The sequence below is a fragment of the Fukomys damarensis genome, unplaced genomic scaffold, assembly GCF_012274545.1.
Source record: "Fukomys damarensis isolate Sample0158 unplaced genomic scaffold, DMR_v1.0_HiC HiC_scaffold_34, whole genome shotgun sequence".
Lineage (NCBI taxonomy): Eukaryota > Metazoa > Chordata > Mammalia > Rodentia > Bathyergidae > Fukomys > Fukomys damarensis.
In genome coordinates, this window is record NW_022900946.1 from 15,231,466 (window position 1) to 15,253,064 (window position 21,599).

At 49.0% G+C, this 21,599-nt stretch overlaps 2 long non-coding RNA genes across 2 annotated transcripts; one reads left to right on the forward strand and one right to left on the reverse strand.

Moving 5' to 3' along the window:
* Window positions 1–318: 318 nt before the first annotated feature.
* Window positions 319–8,263, reverse strand: LOC104876222. Its single transcript, XR_784287.1, has 3 exons — window positions 8,212–8,263; window positions 1,082–1,271; window positions 319–890 (listed from the first exon to the last, which is right to left on the reverse strand). It is a non-coding gene; the product is annotated as an uncharacterized LOC104876222 (long non-coding RNA).
* An 883-nt stretch (window positions 8,264–9,146) lies between these two features.
* Window positions 9,147–18,887, forward strand: LOC117284139. Its single transcript, XR_004515238.1, has 3 exons — window positions 9,147–9,222; window positions 12,434–12,553; window positions 18,392–18,887. It is a non-coding gene; the product is annotated as an uncharacterized LOC117284139 (long non-coding RNA).
* Window positions 18,888–21,599: the final 2,712 nt, after the last annotated feature.

Consider the following 21,599-nt stretch of genomic DNA (forward strand, 5'->3'; position numbering starts at 1 on the left):
AACAAAAAAAAAAAAAAAAAAAAAAAAAAATCCCCATTCCAGGCACAGAACTCCTCTAATGCCTGCTCCCACAACTGGGAACAAATACATACAAACATGGGTCATTATCAGTTAGATTTATAGGAATGGCTTCATAGTAGCAACACAAAATGGACTCGATGTCCTGTCTCCGCAGGAAAGGTCATTTGTATACTCTACGCTTCAGTCTTGAAATGTGAACCCTGAAACGGTCAACTTCCTTCCAATAATCAAATCCACTCATCCAATCCTACCTCAGCAGAGAGAAAGCCCTTCCCCGGTTGCCGAGCACTGGCGGTCGGTGAGGTCGGTGGACTTGGTCTCGCTCAGCTCCATGATTTGGGTCTCGGGATGCTTCCTCCAGGGTTAAGGGCTCACACACAGCACGTGTAGGAACGGCTCCCGTACATGTTCACTGGAAGCGGAGATGCTGGCAATGTGTCCCCAGAACGAGCCAGTAAGAGCCCGGCCTGTCGCTCAGGGTCGCCGGCGGGTGGGTAGAAGACAGATTGTGACTGGCACAGGGAGCAGAAAAGACTGTGGGGTCACATTCAAAAGGCATATTCAAAATAACTGACACAGCTGAGCTCAGGTGTGATTCTCCCCCACACAGACCACGGCTGACACGGCTAGAGATACTCAGCTTCTATCCCGTTCTACAGACAAAGAACTAGAGGCCAGGCAGGGCCGGAACTTGCCAGGGCTCCATTGCATAGCAGGAGGGGGAGGCAGGACTTGGGCCCAGGGTTCTGGGGTGCCACACCACGTGCTCTGTGCTCTGTGCTCTGGGACAGCCGGTGCTTGTCAGGAGGCCTTTGTGACCACACGCGTGATAGCCCCGCAAGGCCTTGGGAGGGAGGCTCACAGCGTTTCTAGAGATGAACGGACAGCAGCACTTAGGTCCTAGTGGGTTAGCACCAGGGAACATCCCCGAGGGGTCTGAGGGCCCTAAAAGCACAAGGCCGGGTGAGTTCTCCCAGAGCATCTTCCAGTCCCGCACTAAAGGGACGTTAGAGGCACCGCAGCCCATCCCCTGTGCTTGTAAATCACCTAGGAAACTCACACTTTGACTTCCTGCTGGCCAAAACACTGTCCACCTCCCTCATTTCCTGCAGGCTGGCTTTGCCGGAAATAATCTGGTTGTCACAAACACTGATCCACTGGACAGTCGCTTGTTTCCCAGGTGCCTTGTTTGTGCATGTGGCGTTGCGGGACAGAATAGACACCAGCATGTCCTTGTCCTCTGAAGGCCTCTGTGTGAAGGAAGGGGTGTATCCCAAGAAATAGAAACCAATAAAATCAGCATGGATTGCCACGGGTACTGGGGAGCAGAGCAGAAGTGACTGTTGGCCTTAAAGTCTTCTTTCTTCTACTTTTTCTTTTTTAAACAGGGCCTCACTATGGGGCCCATAGCTACAGGCTGGCCCAAGCTGGCCTCAAACTCACAGCAATCCTCCTGCCCCAGTCTCCTGTATGTTGGGATTGCAGGCATGCGCCACCACATCTGGTTTTTGACCTCAAACTCTTGGATTTGGGCCAAGCACGTTGTAGTCCTGTAATCTCAGCACTCTGGGAGGCTGAGGCAGGAAGATCACAAGTTCACTCCTGGCCTGGGCAATTTTTGCAAGACCCTGTCTCAAAATTTAAAAAAATAAATAAATTGCTGGAAATGTAGCTCACTGCAAAGGCCCTGGGCTCAATCCCTAGTACTGCAAAAAACAACAATAAAACCCACCCCATCTGAGGCTCAAGAGATCTTCCTGCTTCTGCCTGCCAAGCGCTGGGATTACAGGCCTGTGTCACCATGCCTGGTGGTGTAACTTTGCTTTTTCTATAAACCCATTTAGGTAATTTAAAATCTTTCTAAACTGGGCTGGGCCTTCCTGGGCTACACAGTGAGTTCACAGCCAGCCTAAACTATGTGGCAAGACTCTGTCTCAAAAAACAAAACGTAATGTTCTAAACTGGTGTGGTGGTACGCATCTGTGATTCCAGTGTGCTAGGAGGTTGAGGCAGAAAGAGTGCAAGTTCAAGCCCAACCTGGGAAACTTAGGAATTTAGTAGGACCCTGTCTCAAAATAAAAAAGAGAAAAGGCGGTAGCTCAGTGCAAGGGTCATGGGTTTAATCCCTAGTAACTGCCCCCTCCCCCAATTCTAGTAGCCACATTTACAAAGCAAGAATAAGCTAGTGGAAATTATGCCAGCAATACATTTGACTTAATTAGCTATTCTTTTCATTCCTAGAGACTGCCCTGGAATGTTGTACACTCTAGGCAAGTACTGTATCACTGAATTAAATCTCCAGCTCTTTGCATTCTTTATTTCGAGACAGGGTCTTGCCAAATTGCCCACGTTGGGCTTAAACTTGCAATCCTCCTGCCTCAGCCTCCTGAGGAGCTGGGATTTGACCACATTGGACAAGATGTGCAAAGTATCACCATTTCAACTTATCAACCATATAAACATTATTGGTGGGGGCCAGGGATGTAGCTCAGTGGCGTCATGCCTGCCTGGCAAGTGCAAGGTCCCGAGTTAGAGCCCTGGTACTGCAATTAAAAAAAAAAAAATTATCGGTGAGAGATTTTTCTTTTTTCTTTGTTTGTTTGTGCTAAGTCCATTTGCATTTGACACTTACTGTACCTCTTCATTTAGTCAGGACCTCATTTCCAGGACTCAGTAGCCCCAGTGTGGCTGTTGACTTCAGAGTTAAGCACAGGCCCAGGGGCAGGAAAGGCTGCAAACAGCATTTCAAATTGAGGAAACCAGCAAGTGCAAAAGGTCAAGGTGGGAAGAGGCAGGTTTGAGAAATGTAAGTCCTTCTCTGTTAGACTCTTCAGCAAACAGAAGTGATCGGTAGGGAACTGGCCTCTGACTCATATTTTGTTTGTTTTGAGGCGGCGTCTCACTATGTAGTTCAGGCTGGCCTTGGACTTGCAGTGATCTTCCTGCCTCAGCCTCCTGAGTGCTGAGTAACTCATATTTTCAAAGCTGTCTAAATACCAATAGAAATTCTCTTCTTCCCCAGGTAACTGCAAGGCTGGAGTCTGCCACAAGGAATCAGAAAGTCTAGGTTCAAATCCCTGCTCTATTTCCTCTGCTCTGTGATCCTGGGCAAATCCCTCACTGTCTCCATGCCTCTCCCTGAGGAACAGATGGCAGGGGTAGCGCTGGCCTCAGAGATCGTTGACGAGTAGGTGTCAAGCCCTTAGCAGGGCCTTGGGCTGTGGACAGCTTCCTTTCAACATTGGCTATGGATTCAAATCATCTTTACCTTCTGAACTGATGGTGTACAAGAGGAAACAAGGCCCTAAACCTATTGCCAGCTGGGTTTAAGGAGCCTTAGATGGAGAGAGAGGGGAGGCAAGTGTTCCAGGAATGTGATCCGTTTAAAGTCACAACATAAGGAAGTGGGTGGCAGTGCAGATACACAAGCAAACTGGAAAAAGTTAGCCATCGAGAAAACTGAACCTGGAAATAAGCCGATGTGGACAGATAATGGCCACCGTGTCTGGGGTCTCCTAGGCCAGTTGTGGGGGCCGCAGAGGCTATGGCAGTTGGTGTTCAAATGCATTTGTCACTTAGCAGACAGGACAAGAAAGAGCATCTTTTTAGCTGTGTGCCGGACCGGTTGCTTCACCCCTGGGCCTGTTTCCTCATCTGTCAGTTGGGATAACAGTAACTGTTTAAAGTGAGGCCTTGTTTCAACCAATCATTCGATCAGTCAGTCAGTCAGCACGCCTATAATCCCAGCACTCTGCGAGGCTGAGGCAGAAGGATCCCTGCAAGTTCAAAGCCAGGCTGGGTTACACTGTGAGTTCAAGGCCAGCCTGAACTGCATTGTGAGACTGTTTCAAAAAACAAAAACAGGGTGGGGATTTAACTCAGTGGCTCTGCTGCCTGCCTTGCAAGTGCAAGGACCTGAGTTTGATCCCCAGCACAAAACAAAAGCAAAACAAAAAAACAAAGAGTGAAGGCAGGTTTGGAGTGTAGCTCAGTGCTAAGTACCCTACCTAGCATAAAGGCCCTGGGTTCAATCCCTATCATTACCGAGAAAATAAAATAAAATGGGCAACCCACATGGTACCCTTCCTGTCTCTCAGGAGCTATTCCTAGTCCTCATTTCTATTTCCCAACAAATTTTCCTCCTCTAAAAATAAATAAATAAGAATAACATAAAATGGGCTGGGGATTTAGCTCATTGGTTCCACCACCTGCCTCGAAAGCACAAGGACCTGAGTTCAACCCCCTGTACCAAAAAGAAAAAGAATAAAATAAAATGAAAATAATGGGCTGGGGATTTAGCATTGGTTCTGCCACCTGCCACAGAAGCACAAAGTCCCCCCAGTTCGATCCCCCATACCAATAAAATAAAAAAGCTGGGCATGGTAGTGCACACCTGTAATGCCAGCACTTGGGAGGCTGAGGCAGGAGGGTTGCTGAAAGAAAGTTCAAGGCCAGGCTAGGCTACCAAATGAGTTTAAGGCCAGACAGACAGAGTGAAATGTCTCCCTCAAAAAAAAAAAATCCAGAATTACTGTGGGTGAGTCACTCTGAACAGTGCCTGACATGTATTGTATAGATACAGCAGCTACTGTTGTTGCTATTGCTTTGTTTGTTGCCTCACAGAAATTAGGGTACTGGAACATGAATCTCCATGCTAATCCTCATATCAGTGTGATTAGCACACCAGTACGGAAGTGAAAACACAGCTCTAGCACTTAATAACCTGCTCACTCATTTACTCATTACATTGCATAACTTCTTAGAATTCTTTTTTTTTCAAATGTAAGACGATGTCAATAGCTACATATATTGGCCAGGTGTTTTGGGCTGTAGGGAACAGACTCTAACCATAGGAAAGTGCATTATCTCATAGTGAGAAGCCTAACACAGCTGGGCATGGTGGCGTGTGCCTGTAATCCTAGCACTCGGGAGGCTGAGGCAGGAGGATTGCTGTGAGTTTGAGACCAGACTGGGCTGCATAGTGAGTTCCAGGTCAGTCTCAACGACATAGTGAGACCCTGTCTTAAAAAACAAAACAAAATGAAATGAAAGAAAGAAAAGCCTAACAGTGAAAAGCCTTCAGAAATGACTGATCCTAAACGAGGCATGGTGGTGCATGCCTGTAATCCCAACACTGAGGTGGCAGAAGCAGGAAATTGCCAGGAGTTCAAGGCCAGTCTGGGGTCTATAGTAAGTTTAAGATCAGCCTGCAATACAAAGTGAGATCCTGTCTCAAAAAACCAAGAAAAGAAAGAAATGATTGACCTTACATGAGGCCCTGAGTTGTAGCTCCAGCACCATTAAAAAAAGGAACAAAGCTGATCATGGCATGCACAGTACCTGTGATCCCAGTACTCTGGGAGGCTGAGGCAGGAGGATAACAACTGTGACCCAGCCCAGGCCTGGGCAATTTAGTTATGGTACTGTACTCAGTGAGACCTTATCTCAAGATTTAAAAATGTATAGGGGCCCGGGGATTTAGCTGAGCGGTGCCACGATGGCCCGGCAAGTGTAAGGTCCTGAGTTCAATTCCCTCCCCAAAGAAAATAATAAAATGTATAAAGGGTTGCAGGTGTAGCTCAGTGCAAAAACCCTGGGTTCAATTCTAATACTGGAAGGAAGGGAGGAAGAGAGGTGGCGATCCAGTCCACCTGCCTTCTGTTTATATCCACCGAATAACAGCGAGTCCTTCCCGATCCTGGAAGGCAATGCCTCTCTTTTAATGCAATTGGTCCAATTTCAGTCTTGTACTTTCCTTCCACTGAGACCCCATGCCTTAAGAATGCCTGAAGATGATTGGCTTAGATCTGGATGCCTGAACCAATGACAGGCTGAGAAATGGAAGCCTCACATTTCAACCAATCAGGGCCCGCCCCAAGAGCTGGGGTTGGGGGTTGGACCTCCTCAGGTACGCGGCACTGTACAGGAGTTGGCTGTACTTCTGGGAGTCCAGAGGAGATGCTAAGCGGGTGATCAACAAGATTAAATAAGAAAACAACTTCAAAGCACTTAGCACAGTGCTTCACTAAGCTTATCTGTGTTGTTAGTAGGAGCTGCATCGAGCGCGTGACCTGCTAAATTGGTTTCCAGGAAAGGGAATAGAGAGAGCCCTTGTGGGGTTGATTTGCGCGTGTGCGTGTGTGTAGCTGCTCTTAACCGTTTGCCAGCCATCAGGTACCCAGTGGACAGAGAGGCCAGAGCTGCCAGAGACAGTGCTCGAGCTGACTCTGATGGGTACAACATCCGGAAAAAGAGCGATCAAGGAAAACAAATGGTCTGACTGATGGGTGGAGAGGTTGCAGATGGAGACAGAACGTCAATGCCCTGCCTTGTCTCAAAGGAAGGGCCTTTAGTGATGTTTGCTTGTCACTGGTGTCACATAAGTTATATGTTCATCCTTTTTGTTTTGTTTTGGAGACAAAACAAAATCCTTTTTTGTTTGTGTGGTTCAGGCTAGACTTGAACTCTATGGCGAGCCATCATGGTAAGCCTTGACACAGGCCTAGCCATGATTGAACTTTGAGTCACCTCGCTGGCAAGGATGTGCTCTCGCCCATAGCCACGGGGCGAGTTCAGCTGGTAGCAGATGTAACCCATAATGGTTGTTATTGTTTCCCTCTGGAATGTGTGGGCGGTACCCTCGCTCCGGTGCAGCCCTAGCTCCCTCGCTCCCATGCAGCCCTCGCTCCCATGCAGCTGGAGAGTATAAAAGGAAGAGGTTCTGTAATAAAGCAAGCAAGCAGGCAAGGAACCTGAGAAGAAAGGTGTCTCCCGTCTCTCGGTCCTCGTCCTTTCAGGTTTAGGACCTGCTGGCAGGATCCTGACGTCGCGGCTCGCGACAGAACTCACTGTGTAGCCCAGTCTGACCTCAAACACAGAAATCCTCTTGTCTCAGCCTCCCGAGTGCTGGGATTACAGGTATGTGCCACCGTGCCTAGCATATGTCTGTTTTTGATGCATTAGATCAAGAGTCAGCAAATTACAATTCAGGGATCAAATCCAGCCCGTTCCTTTTTATCTAGGACGATTATAATTATAATTAAATTTTTTCTCTAGAATCATATAAACTGGAAGTCACAAAAACATAGTAGAGTGAAAACCCAAGACCTAAGAGTTAAACCTGATGATAACTGATTGATGAAGCCACAGGGAACTTCAAGAATAAGAGGCTATCCAGCACTCAGAGAAGGCTGAGGCAGGAGGATTGCCATAAGTTCGAAAGCAGCCTGGGCTACACAGTGAGTTTGAGGCCAGCCTGAATCACATACCTAGGCCCTGTCTAAAAAAAAAAAAAAAAAAAAAAAAAAGCTTCTTTCGGCCTTTCTCTCTCTCTCTCTCTCTCTCTGTCTCTCTCCCCTTTCCTTTTTACTCCTCTTCTTCTCTCCCTCACTCTCTCCTTCCCTCTTTTCTTCTCTTTTTCTTTCCTCTGAGCTGGCTTTATTGTACACAGATGGCCTCTCCACGTAGCAGATGCAATGGCTCCCAGGGGCTTCCGGCTCCCAGTTCCTCTGCCCCCTTAGACCAAGAAGTTTCCGACTCTGATTGGCCCAGCTCAGGTCACATGCCTTTCTCATGAGCCAATCCCGTGACGAGGGCCATGGGCTGCTCTGGAGAGAAGGGAAGTCCAACCCCCGACCACCGGAAGTTCTCCCAGGAGGATTTGAGAGGGGAGGTGTACTGACAGCTTTCGCTGGCTGTCACCGAGAGGGCCTGCAAGTATTCACCCCATCTCGCCCCTGTCATCGCTGAGGGTGCTGTGACCCTGAGAAAGGACACGAGGTTACGCAGAACTCGCACAGCTATCCATCAGTGTTAAGAAACCGGCGGCCTGATATACAATAACCCTGCCCCTTCGCTCCCTGGCATTCTGTGGAGAAAGAGCATCCGCCGCCACACTGGTCACAACACCAGATACGGCTTCACTGTTGGAGTCCAACTGTCTAGTAGGACACTTTTAGGGTGCACCAGAGGGGTTTCTTTTCATACACCCACAGAGCCGGCTCCTCGTAGGAGCTGCTCAGTGCTGCCAGAGCTGCGTTCCTAGAATAGCTGCAGCTCCGGGAGTGGAGGTGGGTATATTCTCATCCCTCAGCTGCAGAGAACCAGACGTCGCTTTCAGCGCTCCTCCGGGGACACCTGGCACCACCCCCCGCAGCCCCCTCTGCCGACCGGGTATAACCCGAATCCTACCTCCCAGGGGCTTTGCTGAACCTCTCCCTGTTAACCCAGGACAGTGGAGGCCGTGACCAAAGGCCACACGTTCTGAGCAGGGTTGCATCGCTCAGCAGGAGGGAGGGTGGGCGATAAGGACGCAGCATCTCAGCAAAACCCAAAGCCTCAGGAGGGCCCAGAAGGGGAAGCACTGGCCAAGGTTTGCATTTCCAGAGGCTCCTGGCTGTTTCTCTCTGCAAGTCGGATATTATTCTTTCTCTCATCAGCCTGATTTCTTCCTCTCCCTAAAGCCCTCCGAGGACTGCGGCTCGCAGCTCCAGAGCTTGGTCCTAGACATAGAATGTCTCAGTCTCTGTCTCTGTTGCCTGGTAGGGGATGTAGCAAGGAGGAACCTGGGGTGAAGCCAGCGGCTCGTCGGCCCAGGGCCGCTTTCCTGCTGTGTGTGAGGGCAGAGAGGACTCATACTCTCATCCGTGCCCTGTTGTTGGATGGGTTAGCTGTACCCACGTGATGCCCGAGCGTCATCATGTCAACGTGGCTGCTTGGGAGACACACGGATGGGTGCGTCTGGCTGGGTCACAGAGGTGCGGCCGAGGACACTGCATCTGGTCCCTCACCCCTTCCTTCCTGGCACGGTTCTCCTGCTCTGCTTCCCAGCTATGCTGACCTGAGCAGCTTTTCTCAACCACGCCCTTCCGCCATGAGGTTCCTGCCTTGGAGCCGCCGACCATGGACCGAATCCCCCGAACCGGAAGTCAGATGAACCCGCCCTTCCGTTAAGTCGTGGGTGGCAGAGATCACATGATAGCAAAGGGAAAACAGATACAACCTAGAATGGAATATTATCTGCACTCATCCTCCGACTGCGGCCTCTCAATTTACTTCCAGGATCTACTCTTAGGGTTGGGATGTAGGGATAAGCACTTGCCTAGCACGGGCAAGTGCTAGGTTTGCCAAAGAGAAGCAAACACAGAAAAGTCTTCCCAGTTACTCGCAGCCGGGAAGGCATTGTCGATCAAGGAACAAAAGGTAAGGATGTGCTGGAGCTGGACTCACCTTGCAAGCTGAATTTGTGGCCTGCTTGACTGCAGGGTGCCTGAAGTTTGTTAAACCCCACTTTCCAGACCTACGTGGCTGCTCTAGTCTCTCGCTGAGGTCTTGAGTTGTTCAGGTTTTTCCGGCTTCTCTGATCTACCTTCACACCTCCCTCAAATGTCTTTGTTTCTGTTGTTTGTTTTTCTTAAGGTAGTCAAACCCAAGCCTGGCACGGTGGCGCAGGCCTATAATCCCAGCACTCCGGAGGCAGAGGCAGGATGATTGCCCCTTTAGTTCAAGGGCAGCCTGAGCTACATAATGGATTCAGGGCCAGCCTGAACTGAAAATGAGACCCTGTCTTTAAAAAAGTCAATTCAAATGTTGTTAATAACTGAAGGAAAAAAAAAAAAAAACTAGCCAGGCATGGTGGGGCACATTTGTAATCCTAGCTCTTGGGAGGCTGAGGCAGGAGGAAGGCCATGAGTTTGAGGCCAACCTGGGCTACATAGTGAGACCCTGTCTTAAAATACAACAAAAAAAACACAAACAACTGATGAATGCAGGTCTGGGGAATGAATGTATCTCTGTGGTGGGAGACTTGCTTAGCACACACAAAGTCAGAAAAAAATCCTAACTAAATACTTGTGTTAAATAACTGAAGGGTCCCAATGTCTGACAACCACAAGTATAGGCTGAGCAGCACCGTGTGCCAGGCACCACTCACAGCACCTTATATGTAAATTCCCCTCATGTGAGGACACTACTGGAGCCTCCCTGTTGCATAGATGTGAAGACTGAGGCTCAGAGAGATGAAATAACTAGCTCAGGACCAGTAGGTTGTCAAGGAGGAAAGAAGGGACTTTGATATAGGTAAGAACTCACTCTATTTTGTTCCCCAGTGAAAGGGATCCAGTCCAGGGCCTTGCACATGCTAGGCAAGTGCTCTACTACACTGGGCCATATTCCAACCCCTGTTTATTTTATTTTGAGACAGGGCCTTTCTAAATTACTCAAGGTAGGTGCAAACTTGAAATCCTCCTGCCTCAGCCTCCCAAATAGCTAAGATTGCAGGCATATGCCTCAGCTCCTGGCTAACATTTCATACTTTTTGTTTTATTTTTTGAGACAGGGTTTCACTGTGCAGTTCAGGCTAGCCTTGAACTCACCAGCTAGCCTGGGTTAGCCTCAAATTCATGGCAATCCTCCTGCCTCTGCCTCCCAAGTGCTGGGATTACAGGTGTGCACCACCAGGCCTGGCAGCCTCAATGCATCCCTCATTCTGATTCTTCTGCTTCCCTTTTCCTTCCTTTTAGAACCTCTCTGTGCTAACATTGATCTTGCCAGCTAAACTAGGGTAACAGTCCTTACTCTAGTTTTTCTTTTTTGGTAGAATTCAGGTTCTTGCACTTGCAAGGCAGGCCACTGAACTGCTGAGCTAAATCCCCAGCCCTTTTTTAATTGTTGTTTTTTGTTTTTCTTTTTTTTTGTAGTTCAGGCTGGCCCTGAACTCACTATATAGCCCAAATTGGCCTTGAACTTGTGAGATCCTCCTGCCTCAGCTTCCTGAGTGCTGAGATTGCAGGCCTATACCACCACACCTTTCTTTTCTTTTTTGAGACAAAGCCTCACTCTGTATTTCAGATTGGCCTTGAACTCTCCAAGATCCTCCTGACTCAACCTGAGTGCTGGGATTATAGGCGTGCACCACCACACCCGCCTCAGAATGGGTCCTGTATTTCAAAATTAGCATAGTGGCACACCCTTGTGATCTCAGCACCCTGGGAGGCTGAGGCAAGAAATTTACAAATTAGAGCCCAGCCCAGCTCGATTTAGTGAGACCCTGTCTCAAAATTTTTAAATCATAAAAAGGGAGAATAAAATTAATTTTTTTCAAAGGGCTAGGAAGGGACCATCAAATGGAGGAAGTGGGGGGAAGCCCCCTGTTCCTGGGGCTTCTCAAAGGGTGTCCAGCCACTGTCTTTGTCACTTTGGGTCAGGGTGGGGCCCGGGAGGCTGGTGGACACTGCACAGGAAGGGTGAGGAATCTGCACCCAGGGCAGGCCAGGTACAGCGGTGCACACCTGTAAATCCCAACACTCTGGAGGCTGAGGCAGGAGGGTCACCTTGAGTTCAAGGCCACCCTCAGCTACATAGTGAGTTCAAAGCCAGCCTAAAGGACAAAGCGAGACCCTATCTAAATAAATAAACAAATAATAATCCTCCAGGGTTCCCAGGGCTTGCTCCCTCTTAGAAGCTCAGCAGGGAGGAGAAAATGACTATCGGGTTTGGGACATCCAGAGCAACTGGTTGCCAGGCAGGAGGGGGACAGGGTGTGGCTGCCCCTTCCTTCTCAGGGATGGTGCTGCCTAGTTTTCGTTTGTTGTTCCTGTTTGGATTTTTTTTTTGGTGGTTTTGTTTTTGTACTAGATATTAAACCCCAACCCCGCTCAGGTCCTCACACTGAGCTACAACCTCAGGCCCCTCATTTTCTTAAATCCTGAGACAGGGTCTCATTCGTTTGGTAAGTTTCAAACTCGCACCCCTGCCTCCCCCAGCCTCCGGAGTGCAGGGTGACAGGCGTGCAGCACCACTTCTGGCTCCTGCTCACTTTCCTTGCTCTGGCAGAGGGAAAAGGACCCAGGTGTTGGATCCAAATCATCCTGCCGGGGTCTGGACTGGATAGGCACTGGGTGGCTGCTTAACAGCTGGTCAAGTGCCCTTGGGAAAGGGCCACTTGGATGTTCCACAGCCTGTCACCCTCCTAACAAAGCAACAGCCGGGGAAGCAGAGGACAGGGACCAAAGAAAAAGGTCAGAGTGAAGCCAGCTCACACTCGCAGCTTCTCTCCACAGTGTCCCTAGCACCCAGCACAGGGCCTGGTATCTAGTAGGTGCTCAATAAACGGTCACTCAGAAGTTGAGGGGAGCCCACTCACACCCGGCAGATGGGATGCAAGGGGGGGCATGAAAGAGGAGGGGGGAGGCGGGGATGTTCAGAAACGGCCCGAACAGCCCCAGATCAGCTTCTGCAGGTTTCCTGGCAGAGAAGATGATCACTGGATCCTTGGAGGAAGGTGCACGCAAGGGTGACCTGGGTATTGAGCACAAAGAGATTAGGTGCGAACCCGGGCCTCCCAGTCTTTCCCCGCCTAGGAAGCAACCGGGGCCGCCTGTGCTCCAGGGCTTTCTTTTTCTTTCCTTTGCAGGCGCGAGTTGGACCCCAAGGCCTCTCCGGCACACCCGGCCGCACCTCGGCCCCGCCCCAGCCTCTCTGGGAGCTCGGTTCCTCCCGCCCTCTTTGTCTGGCTTCACTGCTCAGCCTAAAGGTCGCGTCCTCCGAGGAGGGTGGGAGAGGGAGACAGGGACACGCGCAGGGGCAGGGAGCAGGGGCGGCTGTGCCAGGAGCCCAGGGGCCAGGGGCGGCTCGCGGCCACCGCCTCCCCTGTGGGCGGAAGAGTTTCTCCTCCTCCCGCGGGCCTCTCAGGGCTGCCGCATCTGGGCTCAAGGACAGGGAGCAGAGGAGACAGGGTGAGCCCGGAGTCATGCCCCGCGCAGTGGGCAGGAAGGAGTGTGGCCTCAGGACAGAGAGAGAGAGAGACTGTTAAAATTATTTTGTCCCCATCCCTTTGGGGAGTTTCTGCTCGGCTTTTGTTGGTTATTATAGTTTCCACCTCCGGTGTCCTTCAAAGCCACGTGGAGCCTTACCCCTGCCCGGCAGGACCGCAGTCGGTGGAGAACAAGCAGACCGACCATCACCACTGGTCCGTCTGTCCGTCCGGCCGTCCGTCGGCTCAGACTTCTCACCCGCTCCGCACACGCGCCCTGCGATCCTTCTGTGTGCCAGGAGCGCACTCACCAGCTCACGCGAGCGTGCGTCCGTTCCGCACACACCCCTGGGCTCTGCGTGCAGGACCCTCCGTGGGCAGCGCCCCGATGGAGAGGGTGCAGGGGGCCCACACCAGCCCCACCCCCAGGTCCCACCGGGTCCTGTCCGGGCTGTTGGATCTCATTTTACTCTTCGGTAAAAATGAAGCCCTGAAGTGTACCGATAAATATCGTGCTTTTTTAAAAAAAAATGAAGCAGGCACGGTGGCACTCGCCTGCGTCTCCAGCACTTGGGAGGCTGAGGCAGGCGGATCGCCACTGAGTTCAAGAACAGCTGGAACTACATAGCAAGACCTTGTCTGAAAGAGAGGGCGGGGGAGGGGACGGAGAGGAGGGGTGAAACACCCCCGCCTACCCCATGGTGCCTGCGCGCCCATCACCAGGTTGTCTTGGAGCCCCAAGTGTGAAACAAATCATCCTGCGTGGAGCGCGCGGACGGCCTGGGTACCCTTCTGTGTGTAGCACAGCGTCAGGATCTGTGGGCGCCATCCTGGAACATGGGGCTCCCTGCCGGTGTGCGGCTGCTTGGCCTGGTTTCCAGAGTAACTGGGGTGGGGGGACCGTCACTCCTGCCACAGCTCAGGATTCCGCACCCACAGAAGCCACGGGGCTGACGATCTGTTACCTTCCGTCCTGGCCACCAGCTCCCGAAGAGCACCCCGCCCCTGTCACCCCTCATCTGCCCCTCTTTCCTTCCCTCCGCCCGCTGACGCGTTCCTGTGAAGTCTTTTTCCTCTGGCGGACCTGAGGCCAAGAGAATGTAAATAAATCATTCCTTGCTGGTGGACTGCACAGAGCTGAAAACGGTTTGGTTTAGACAGAAATGAAGCCAGACATTCAGGCTAGTTTGGGCATCCTAGTGAGGTCCTGTCTCAAAGTTAAAAACTAAATAAATAAAGGGCTGGGGATAGTTCAGGGGCAGAGCACTTGCCTAGCACACAAGGACCTGGTTTCAATCCCCAGCAACAAAAAAGAAAAAAAAAATTAACCACTATTAAGTATTAATTCCGTGACATACTTTGTTTTTTGAGATGTGGACTAGCTGCGTAGCCTAAACTGTTCTTGAATGCTAGGTCCCACTGCCACAGCCTCCTGAGTGCCGAGATTATAGCCATGCACTATCTCACTCGGCTTCACTACTTAAAAAAAATTTTTTTTTTTTTGGTAGCGGGAATCAAACTGAGGACCTCACACTTGCCAGGCAGGGGCAGCACCACCGAGCTACATCCCTGACCCAGCTTCAGTACTTTTTAATGTTTGTGCAATCATATATATGTATAATTTTTTTGTTGGTATCAAGAATTGAACCCAGGCCCTCATACATGCTGAGTAAGCACTCTGCCACTGAGCTTCATGACTTACCCTTTTTTCCCATTGAAACCAAGGCCTTTTCTCAAACTACATCCCGAGCTTTTTTTTTTTTTGGTGGTACCAGGGATAGAACTCAGGACCTTGAGCTTGCCAGGCCAGTGAGGTATCACTGAGCTACATGCCCAGCTCTTTTTTGGTGGGCGGGGTGTTTGGGTTTTTTTGAGACAGTGTCTCACTTTGTAGTTGAGACTGACCTGGAACTCACTATGTAGCCCAGGCTGGTCTCGAACTCACAGCGATCCTCCTGCCTCAGCCTCCCGAGTGCTGGGATCACAGGGGTGCACCACCATGCCTGGCCCCAGCTCTTTTTTTACTCCTGAGTAGGTGGGATGGGAGATCTGTACCACCACACCGCATTTATCCCTAAATTGATCTCTGTCATTCTAAAATGATCCCTTGAGTCTGTTTCGAGTAACTTGTGTTTCCTCCACCAGCCTCAGACAAACACTAATTAACTTTCTACCTCCGGGTTTGCGACTTCTGGACGTTTTGTGGAGATGGAATCATATCATAATCTGGCCATTTGCATCTGGCTTCCTTCACTAAATATAGTGTTTTCAAGGTTTATCCCCCTTTAGTAGGTTAACACTTTATTCCTTTTTATAGCTGGATAATATTGTACTGTATGGGCTGGCTGTGATGGTGCACACCTGTGATCCCAGCAGTCTGGGAGGCTGAGACAAGAGGATCACAAGTTTGAGCCCAGCCTGGGCAATTCAGCAATTAGCAAGATCCTGTTTAAAAAAATAAAATCAGAAATTTAAAAGTGAAGAAAATAAATTAAAATTGAATTTTAAAAAAAAGAAATTTAACAATTCTATAGAGATTGTGTTTTGCCGGGCGCAGTGGCGCATGCCTGTACTCCCCACACTCGGGAGGCTGAGGCAGGAGGATCGCTGTGAGCTCGAGACCAGCCTGGGCTACATAGTGAGTTCCAGGTCAGTCTCAACGACATAGTGAGACCCTGTCTCAAAAAACCAAAAAAAAAAAAAAGAGCTTGTGTTTGGTATATCCATTCCTCAGCTGGTGGGTGTCTCATTGCTTTCACTGTGAACTACAGCGAACAACATTGATGTAAGCATTTGAGTACAAATCTGTGGAACCCAATATATCATTTTGGGGGGATAGATACTTAGGGTGGAGTGGCTGTTTGTAAGGTAAATGTTATGCCTGGTAAGAAACTGTCCACCTACTCTAGAAGTCAGTTTTTTTTGTTTTGTTTATTTTGCTTGTTTTAGGGACAGGGTTTTGTTTTACTCCCCAGACTGGCCTTGAATACCAGGGCTTGAAGCGATCCTCCTGCCTCAGCCTCTCAAGTAGCTAGGAGTATAGGTCTATGCCACCTACCATGCCTGGAATAGAAGTGTTTGTCAGGCTGGGCACGGTGGCACATTGCTGTAATCCCAGCACTCTGGAAGTCTGATGCAGAAAGATTGCAAATTCAACCCCAGCCTAGTCCATTTAGCCTGCCTCAAAATAAAAGTAGAATTTTATTTATGTGTTTGTTTTTTTTTAATAAAATAGCCCTCCCAAATTCACATTTTTTCTTTTCTTTTCTTTTCTTTTCTTTTTTTTTTTTTCTTGGTACCAGGGATCGAACTTGGGACCTTGTGCTTGCAAGGCAGGCAGCAGCATGACTGAGTTAAATCCCCAGCCCCGCGCTATTTTTAAAGTAGAATTTTAATTGAGGAAATTAGTTCTGGAGACCACAGTTCAGTTTCTGTTCCAAGGGTTCTGGTCTGCCCTTCCTGTAGATTTCAGATGTGTCTCGCAGCTCCACAATTGTGTAAGCCAATTTATTGCCATACACTGATTAAAATGTGAAAAAGGAAAAGAAAAAGAATTTTGAAAGGGTTAGGAATATAGCTCAGTGACAAGGCCCCAGGTTCAATCCCTAGTATAGGACTGAGGGAAAAACAGTGTTTTTCAAAATGCTGTCGAACTTTAGGGCTGGACAGTGACAGAACTTTCACCTAGGTTGTGAGAGGCCCTGGGTTTCACCCTCAGCAAAGAAAGAAGAGAGAGGGGAGACAAAGATGCAGAGAGCTCTCGGCCGGCCGTGCCGAGCCTCGGAGAAGTTGCCCAGGTGCCTCTGCGGGCTGCGTCTGCCTCCCAGGGCCCTGTGGAAACCAAGGTGTCATCCCCGAATGCCTCCCCTACACACACCAACTGCACACACTCCCAGATCCCCAGACGCCCTGTGGACGTGTAGAAACCTGAAATGTACCCTCAAACCCGCCTGGACAAATCCCAGGCGATGCCACCTCGCCCTCTGAGGAGTGAGTGCAGGAGCCTCTCAGCGGTAACCAGAGCCTCAGGAAAGGACAGCCCCTATGCCCTTCGCTGAGGCCTCTTCTGAAAGCTGCTCTGAGACTGAAACGGAGGTTATTTGAGTTGTGAGTGAGAGCAGGCCATGGGCGAATTTTGAAACCCCCAAATTTGCTGTTTAAAAAGAGGGCTGGGGGTTCAGCTTCGTGGCAGAGCGTGGCCCGCACCACAAGAGAGAAAAATCCCAGTGTCATTCAGGAGGTGTGAAGCCAGGTTCCTTTCCTTTCCGTGCCTTTTGATGCCTTTAGGATCTTATCTTTTCGCCCAGCATCCCTGCTTTTTCTACTTAGGAAACTGAAGCCAGGCCTGGGGACACAGCCCTGTGATCCCAGCATTCTGGGAGCCTGAGGAGGGTGGATCTCAGCATCCAGGCCAAACACAAAACAAAACCAACAGGAATTAAGAAAAGGCCTGCGAGCACTTGTGCACAGGAGCCCCCTCCCCGAATAGACTTTTCTGTTTCTTCTTTGGCGGTGGTGGAAGCCAGGATCTCACGCGTGCTCCGCAGGTGCTGAGGCCCCAGCCAAATTTGCCCTTAATTTCTGGGGCGTCTGTTATTTATTTCACATGGCCATGTCTGGGCATAAAGGAAGCACTCAACCAATGCTTCTCTCTCAGCCGGGAGAAAATGAAGGAGAGCTGGACTGCATACTTCAAAAGTACCAATAAACTCAATCAAAAAAAGAGGAACAAAAAGAAAATGACGGAGAAAGAGAGACCAACACGAACCGTGTGGGAAACCAATTAAGTCTATTCCGGAAAATGTGTTAGAAAGCAAATTTTCAAATGTTCAGAGTCACCTTATTTCTTTCTTTATTTTATTTTTTTCCCCGAGACAGACACTCTCTATATTGTTCAGGCTGGCCTTGAACTCACTATGTAGCCCAGGTTGGTCTTGAACTCAGTCAGTCCTCTTGCTTCAGTCTCCCAAGTGCTGGGATTATAGGCCTGCACCACCACGCCCAGCTCCTATTTTCTTAAAACGTTTTTAAAAATTTTTTTGAAACAGGGTCTACGTAGTTGAGACTGACCTGGAACTCCCTATGTAGCCCAGGCTGGTCTCCAACTCACAGCGATCCTCCTGCCTCAGCCTCCCGAGTGCTGGGATAATAGGCGTGCACCACCACACCCGGTAAAACTTTTAAAATTGAGTTAGACAATGATGCTCATTATTTGTGAATTTACCTACTCATTAAATTTTGTTTGTAACCCCTAAACCTGTACTTGCACCGCTGACAAACTGGGAGTAGTGAAAAATGCGAGGCCCTCAGTACAAGCATGATTCCAGCCTAGCCGCAAAGGGCCCCAGATACAGGATGGGAATTAAAAATTCAGCCAGGTGTAGTGGTGCACACTTGTGATGTCAGCATTCTGCAAAGCTGAGGCAGGAGAATCACAAGTTCGAGTCCAGCCTGGGCAATTTAGGGAGACCCTGCCTCAAAATGAAACATTTTAAAAAGTGCTGGGGGTACAGCTCAGTGTCAAGGCCCTGGGAACCTAGTACTATTTTAAAAAAAAAACAAGGTCCTCGTTGCAGTTTATTTAGAGTCTGAGTTTTGTGTCTTTGCTTTTTTCTACAGGCAGCTGCGCTATGTAAAACGTCCACCAAGCATCAAGCTTAAGGGCTCTCTTGTGTTCCTGAGGATAAAAAGGCGCCGGGGGGTGCGTAACGCAGAAATAGATTAGCTTCATGCAGGTGGGAGTCCCAGTGCCGCTGGGCGTTCGCTCTGCGTTAGAGAATCGGCTCTATCTACTGTACGCAGCTGACAAAAGGGAGGCCAGGGATTCGCAGAAGATGCACCTTGTGTTTACTCGAGGGCAATGGTTTGGAGTTTGTTAATGCAGCGCGCACAGTGCATTTATAGACACCTCCTTATAACAAGCTTGAATAATGAGAAGCACAGTGATCTGAGGTGCACTATTGGATGACCCTTTACCTCCGTACGCATCCATCACGTAGGCAACCAAGGGAACATTTCCCACCCCTGAAAGATCCCAGCGGTACCCATAATACTGTGTACCCATAATACTGACTGTTTGTTAGCTTTGCCTCCTCTTGTACTTATACAAAGACAACCACACACATTTGTAAATTATTAATTTTTTTTGTTGTTGTTTTTTGGAGACAGGGTCTCACTATGTAGTTAAGACTGCCCTGGAACTCACGATGTAGCCCAGGCTGGTTTTGAACTCACAGCAATCCTCCTGCCTCAGCCTCCCGAGTTACTGGGATTACAGGCATGTGCCACCACACCCGGCCATGTAAGTCACTTATGTTGCACTGGGTATGGTGGTGCACATCCGAGAGGCTGAGGCAGGAGGATCATCGTCAATTCTAGGTCAGCCTAGGCTATATGGTGAGCACAAGGTCAGCCTGAACTGCACAGTGAGACCCTGTCTCAAAATCAATCATATTGTTTGGCTCAATAATTTTTTTTAAATCTTGTGTGGTGGTGCATGCCTATAATCCCAGCACTCAGGAGGCTGAGGCAGGAGGATTTCTGTGAGGTCAAGGCCTGCCTGGGCTCCATAGAGACACCCTGTCTCACAAAATGAAAAGAAACAAAATTATATATACATATATAAAATTAAATTTGTGTGTTTATGTGTGTGTGGTACTGGTGACTGAACACAGGGGTGCACTACTACTGAACTACATCCCCAGCCCTTTTTATTTTTTATTGTGAGACAGAGTCTCACTAAATTGCCCAGGCAGGGTTTGGGGATGTGGCTCAGTGGCACCACACCTGCCTGGCAAGCACAAGGTCCTGAGTTCAATTCCTGGCACCAGGAAAAAAAATGAAATAAATTTCCCAGGCAGGATTTAAAGGGGTGATCCTCCTGCCTCAGCTTCCCAGAGTGTTGGGATTTCAGGCTTGTGCCACTACAACTGTCTTGCTAGCATTTTTTGAATGTTGTGTTTTATGTTTTCATGTCATATTGTATCTACACAATGCACATCTGTGTGTACATGAAATGTTCAACTTTTTTTTTTTTTTTTTTTTTTTGGTAGCGGGGATTGAACTCAGGACCTTTTGCTTGTGCGGCAGGCAGCAGAACCACTGAACTAAATCCCCAGTGCAACATTTTCTTATAAAACATTGTGTTAGGTGATTTTGTCCAACTGTAGGCTGAAGTAAATACCCCAGTACTTTTGTGTGTGTGTGTGTGTGTGTGTGTGTGTGTGTGTGGGTGTGTGTTTGAGACTGGGACTCGCTCTGTAGCCCAGACTGGCCTCAGATTTGAAGCAATCCTCCTGCTCCAGCCTCCCAAGAGCTGGAATTACAAGTGTGCAACACCATGCTCGGCCTAAGCACATTTTTGTTTTGTTTGGTACCAGGGACCAACTGCGGGACCTTACACTTGCAACACAGGTGGCAGAACCACTGAGCTAAATCCCCCGCCCTTAACCACATTTTAAAATGCATTAGGTTGAGCATTGATGTTCAGAAGTGTGATTGATTAACTAATGGGCAACTTGGAACACCCAGCTGAACTGAATCATGATATGGGCGTGGAATCCACCTGAGGATTGTCGCCAATGGCATAAAAAGAAGACTGGAGGGGAAGATCGTGGGCTGTTGATTTTCTAGGAGAAGCTTGCTGCGGTTGGTTTTCCTGATGAGAACTTTGCTGTTCTCGTTGGAGGAGGAGCTCAGGGCCTCGCTGTCCCTGGGAATGGCTGCTGTTCTCGTCAGGGGAGCTCTGATCTTTACCGTGAGCATCACTTCCTGGCTCCAGTGTGGATCCCTCAGCCCGGTGGCACAGATCCTTCACCCCACCGGCGCAGGTTTTCTGGCTTCCACTCTGGCCTTTGGGTCTTCCAGGTGCAGATCCTCAATACAGACAAGCAGGAGACATTGCCATGGGCTCCCGGCCACTGGCTGGACTCGTGGAGGACACTGCTGTGGACTCTAAGCCTTTAGCTGGACTTGTGCAGGACACCGCTGTGGGATCCAGGCCCTCAGATGGATTCTTTGGTTCTCTAGTGTGTGCCTAGATCTCTCGCGCTCCTCTGCATTTGACCTTTTGGGTGACTGTTATAAAATAACCCTATAAATTATGTGTCCTGTATTCAGTCTATTCCCTTGCAAAACCCTGACTACAACAGGAAGGTTCCGTGGTGGGTTTTTGTTTGTTTTCCCAGTACCTGGGATCAAACTCAGGACCTTGCACTTGCCAGGCTGGTGTGCGCCACTGAGCTACATCCCGGTTCTATGCATTACTAATTTAGGGTATGTTCAATTTACAGTGGGTTTAGCAGGATGTGACATTTTGTAAGTTGTAAAGCATCTGTACAAAACATTTAATGTCACCTAATAGTTTTACATTAATAAACATACCTAAGAGCTGGGGTTAAGCTCAGTACTAGAGTGCCTGCCTACAGTGTTCAGGGCCCTGGGTTTCATCCTTCGTACTGAAATAAATAAATAAGAAGGCATACAACTGGGAGTGACTTATAAAATAAGCACCAATATTGTGTAGTGTTAACCGGGTGTGTTGGTGCACGCCTGTAATCCCAACATTCGGGAGGCTGAGGCAGGAGGATCGCTGTGAGTTCGAGACCAGCCTGGGCTACATAGTGAATTCTAGGGCAGTCTCAACTACATAGTTATATATATATATTGTGCAGTGTAGCATGCAATTGTTATATATATGTATATTTTTTTTTTACTATGCAAAGACCCTGTACTGCTAGTTAATAAAACAATGAAATAATGTATTAGTGATAACAGGGATACTATAAAAATGGCTCTGACTTGGTGGTCCCCAAGGCATCTACATAGC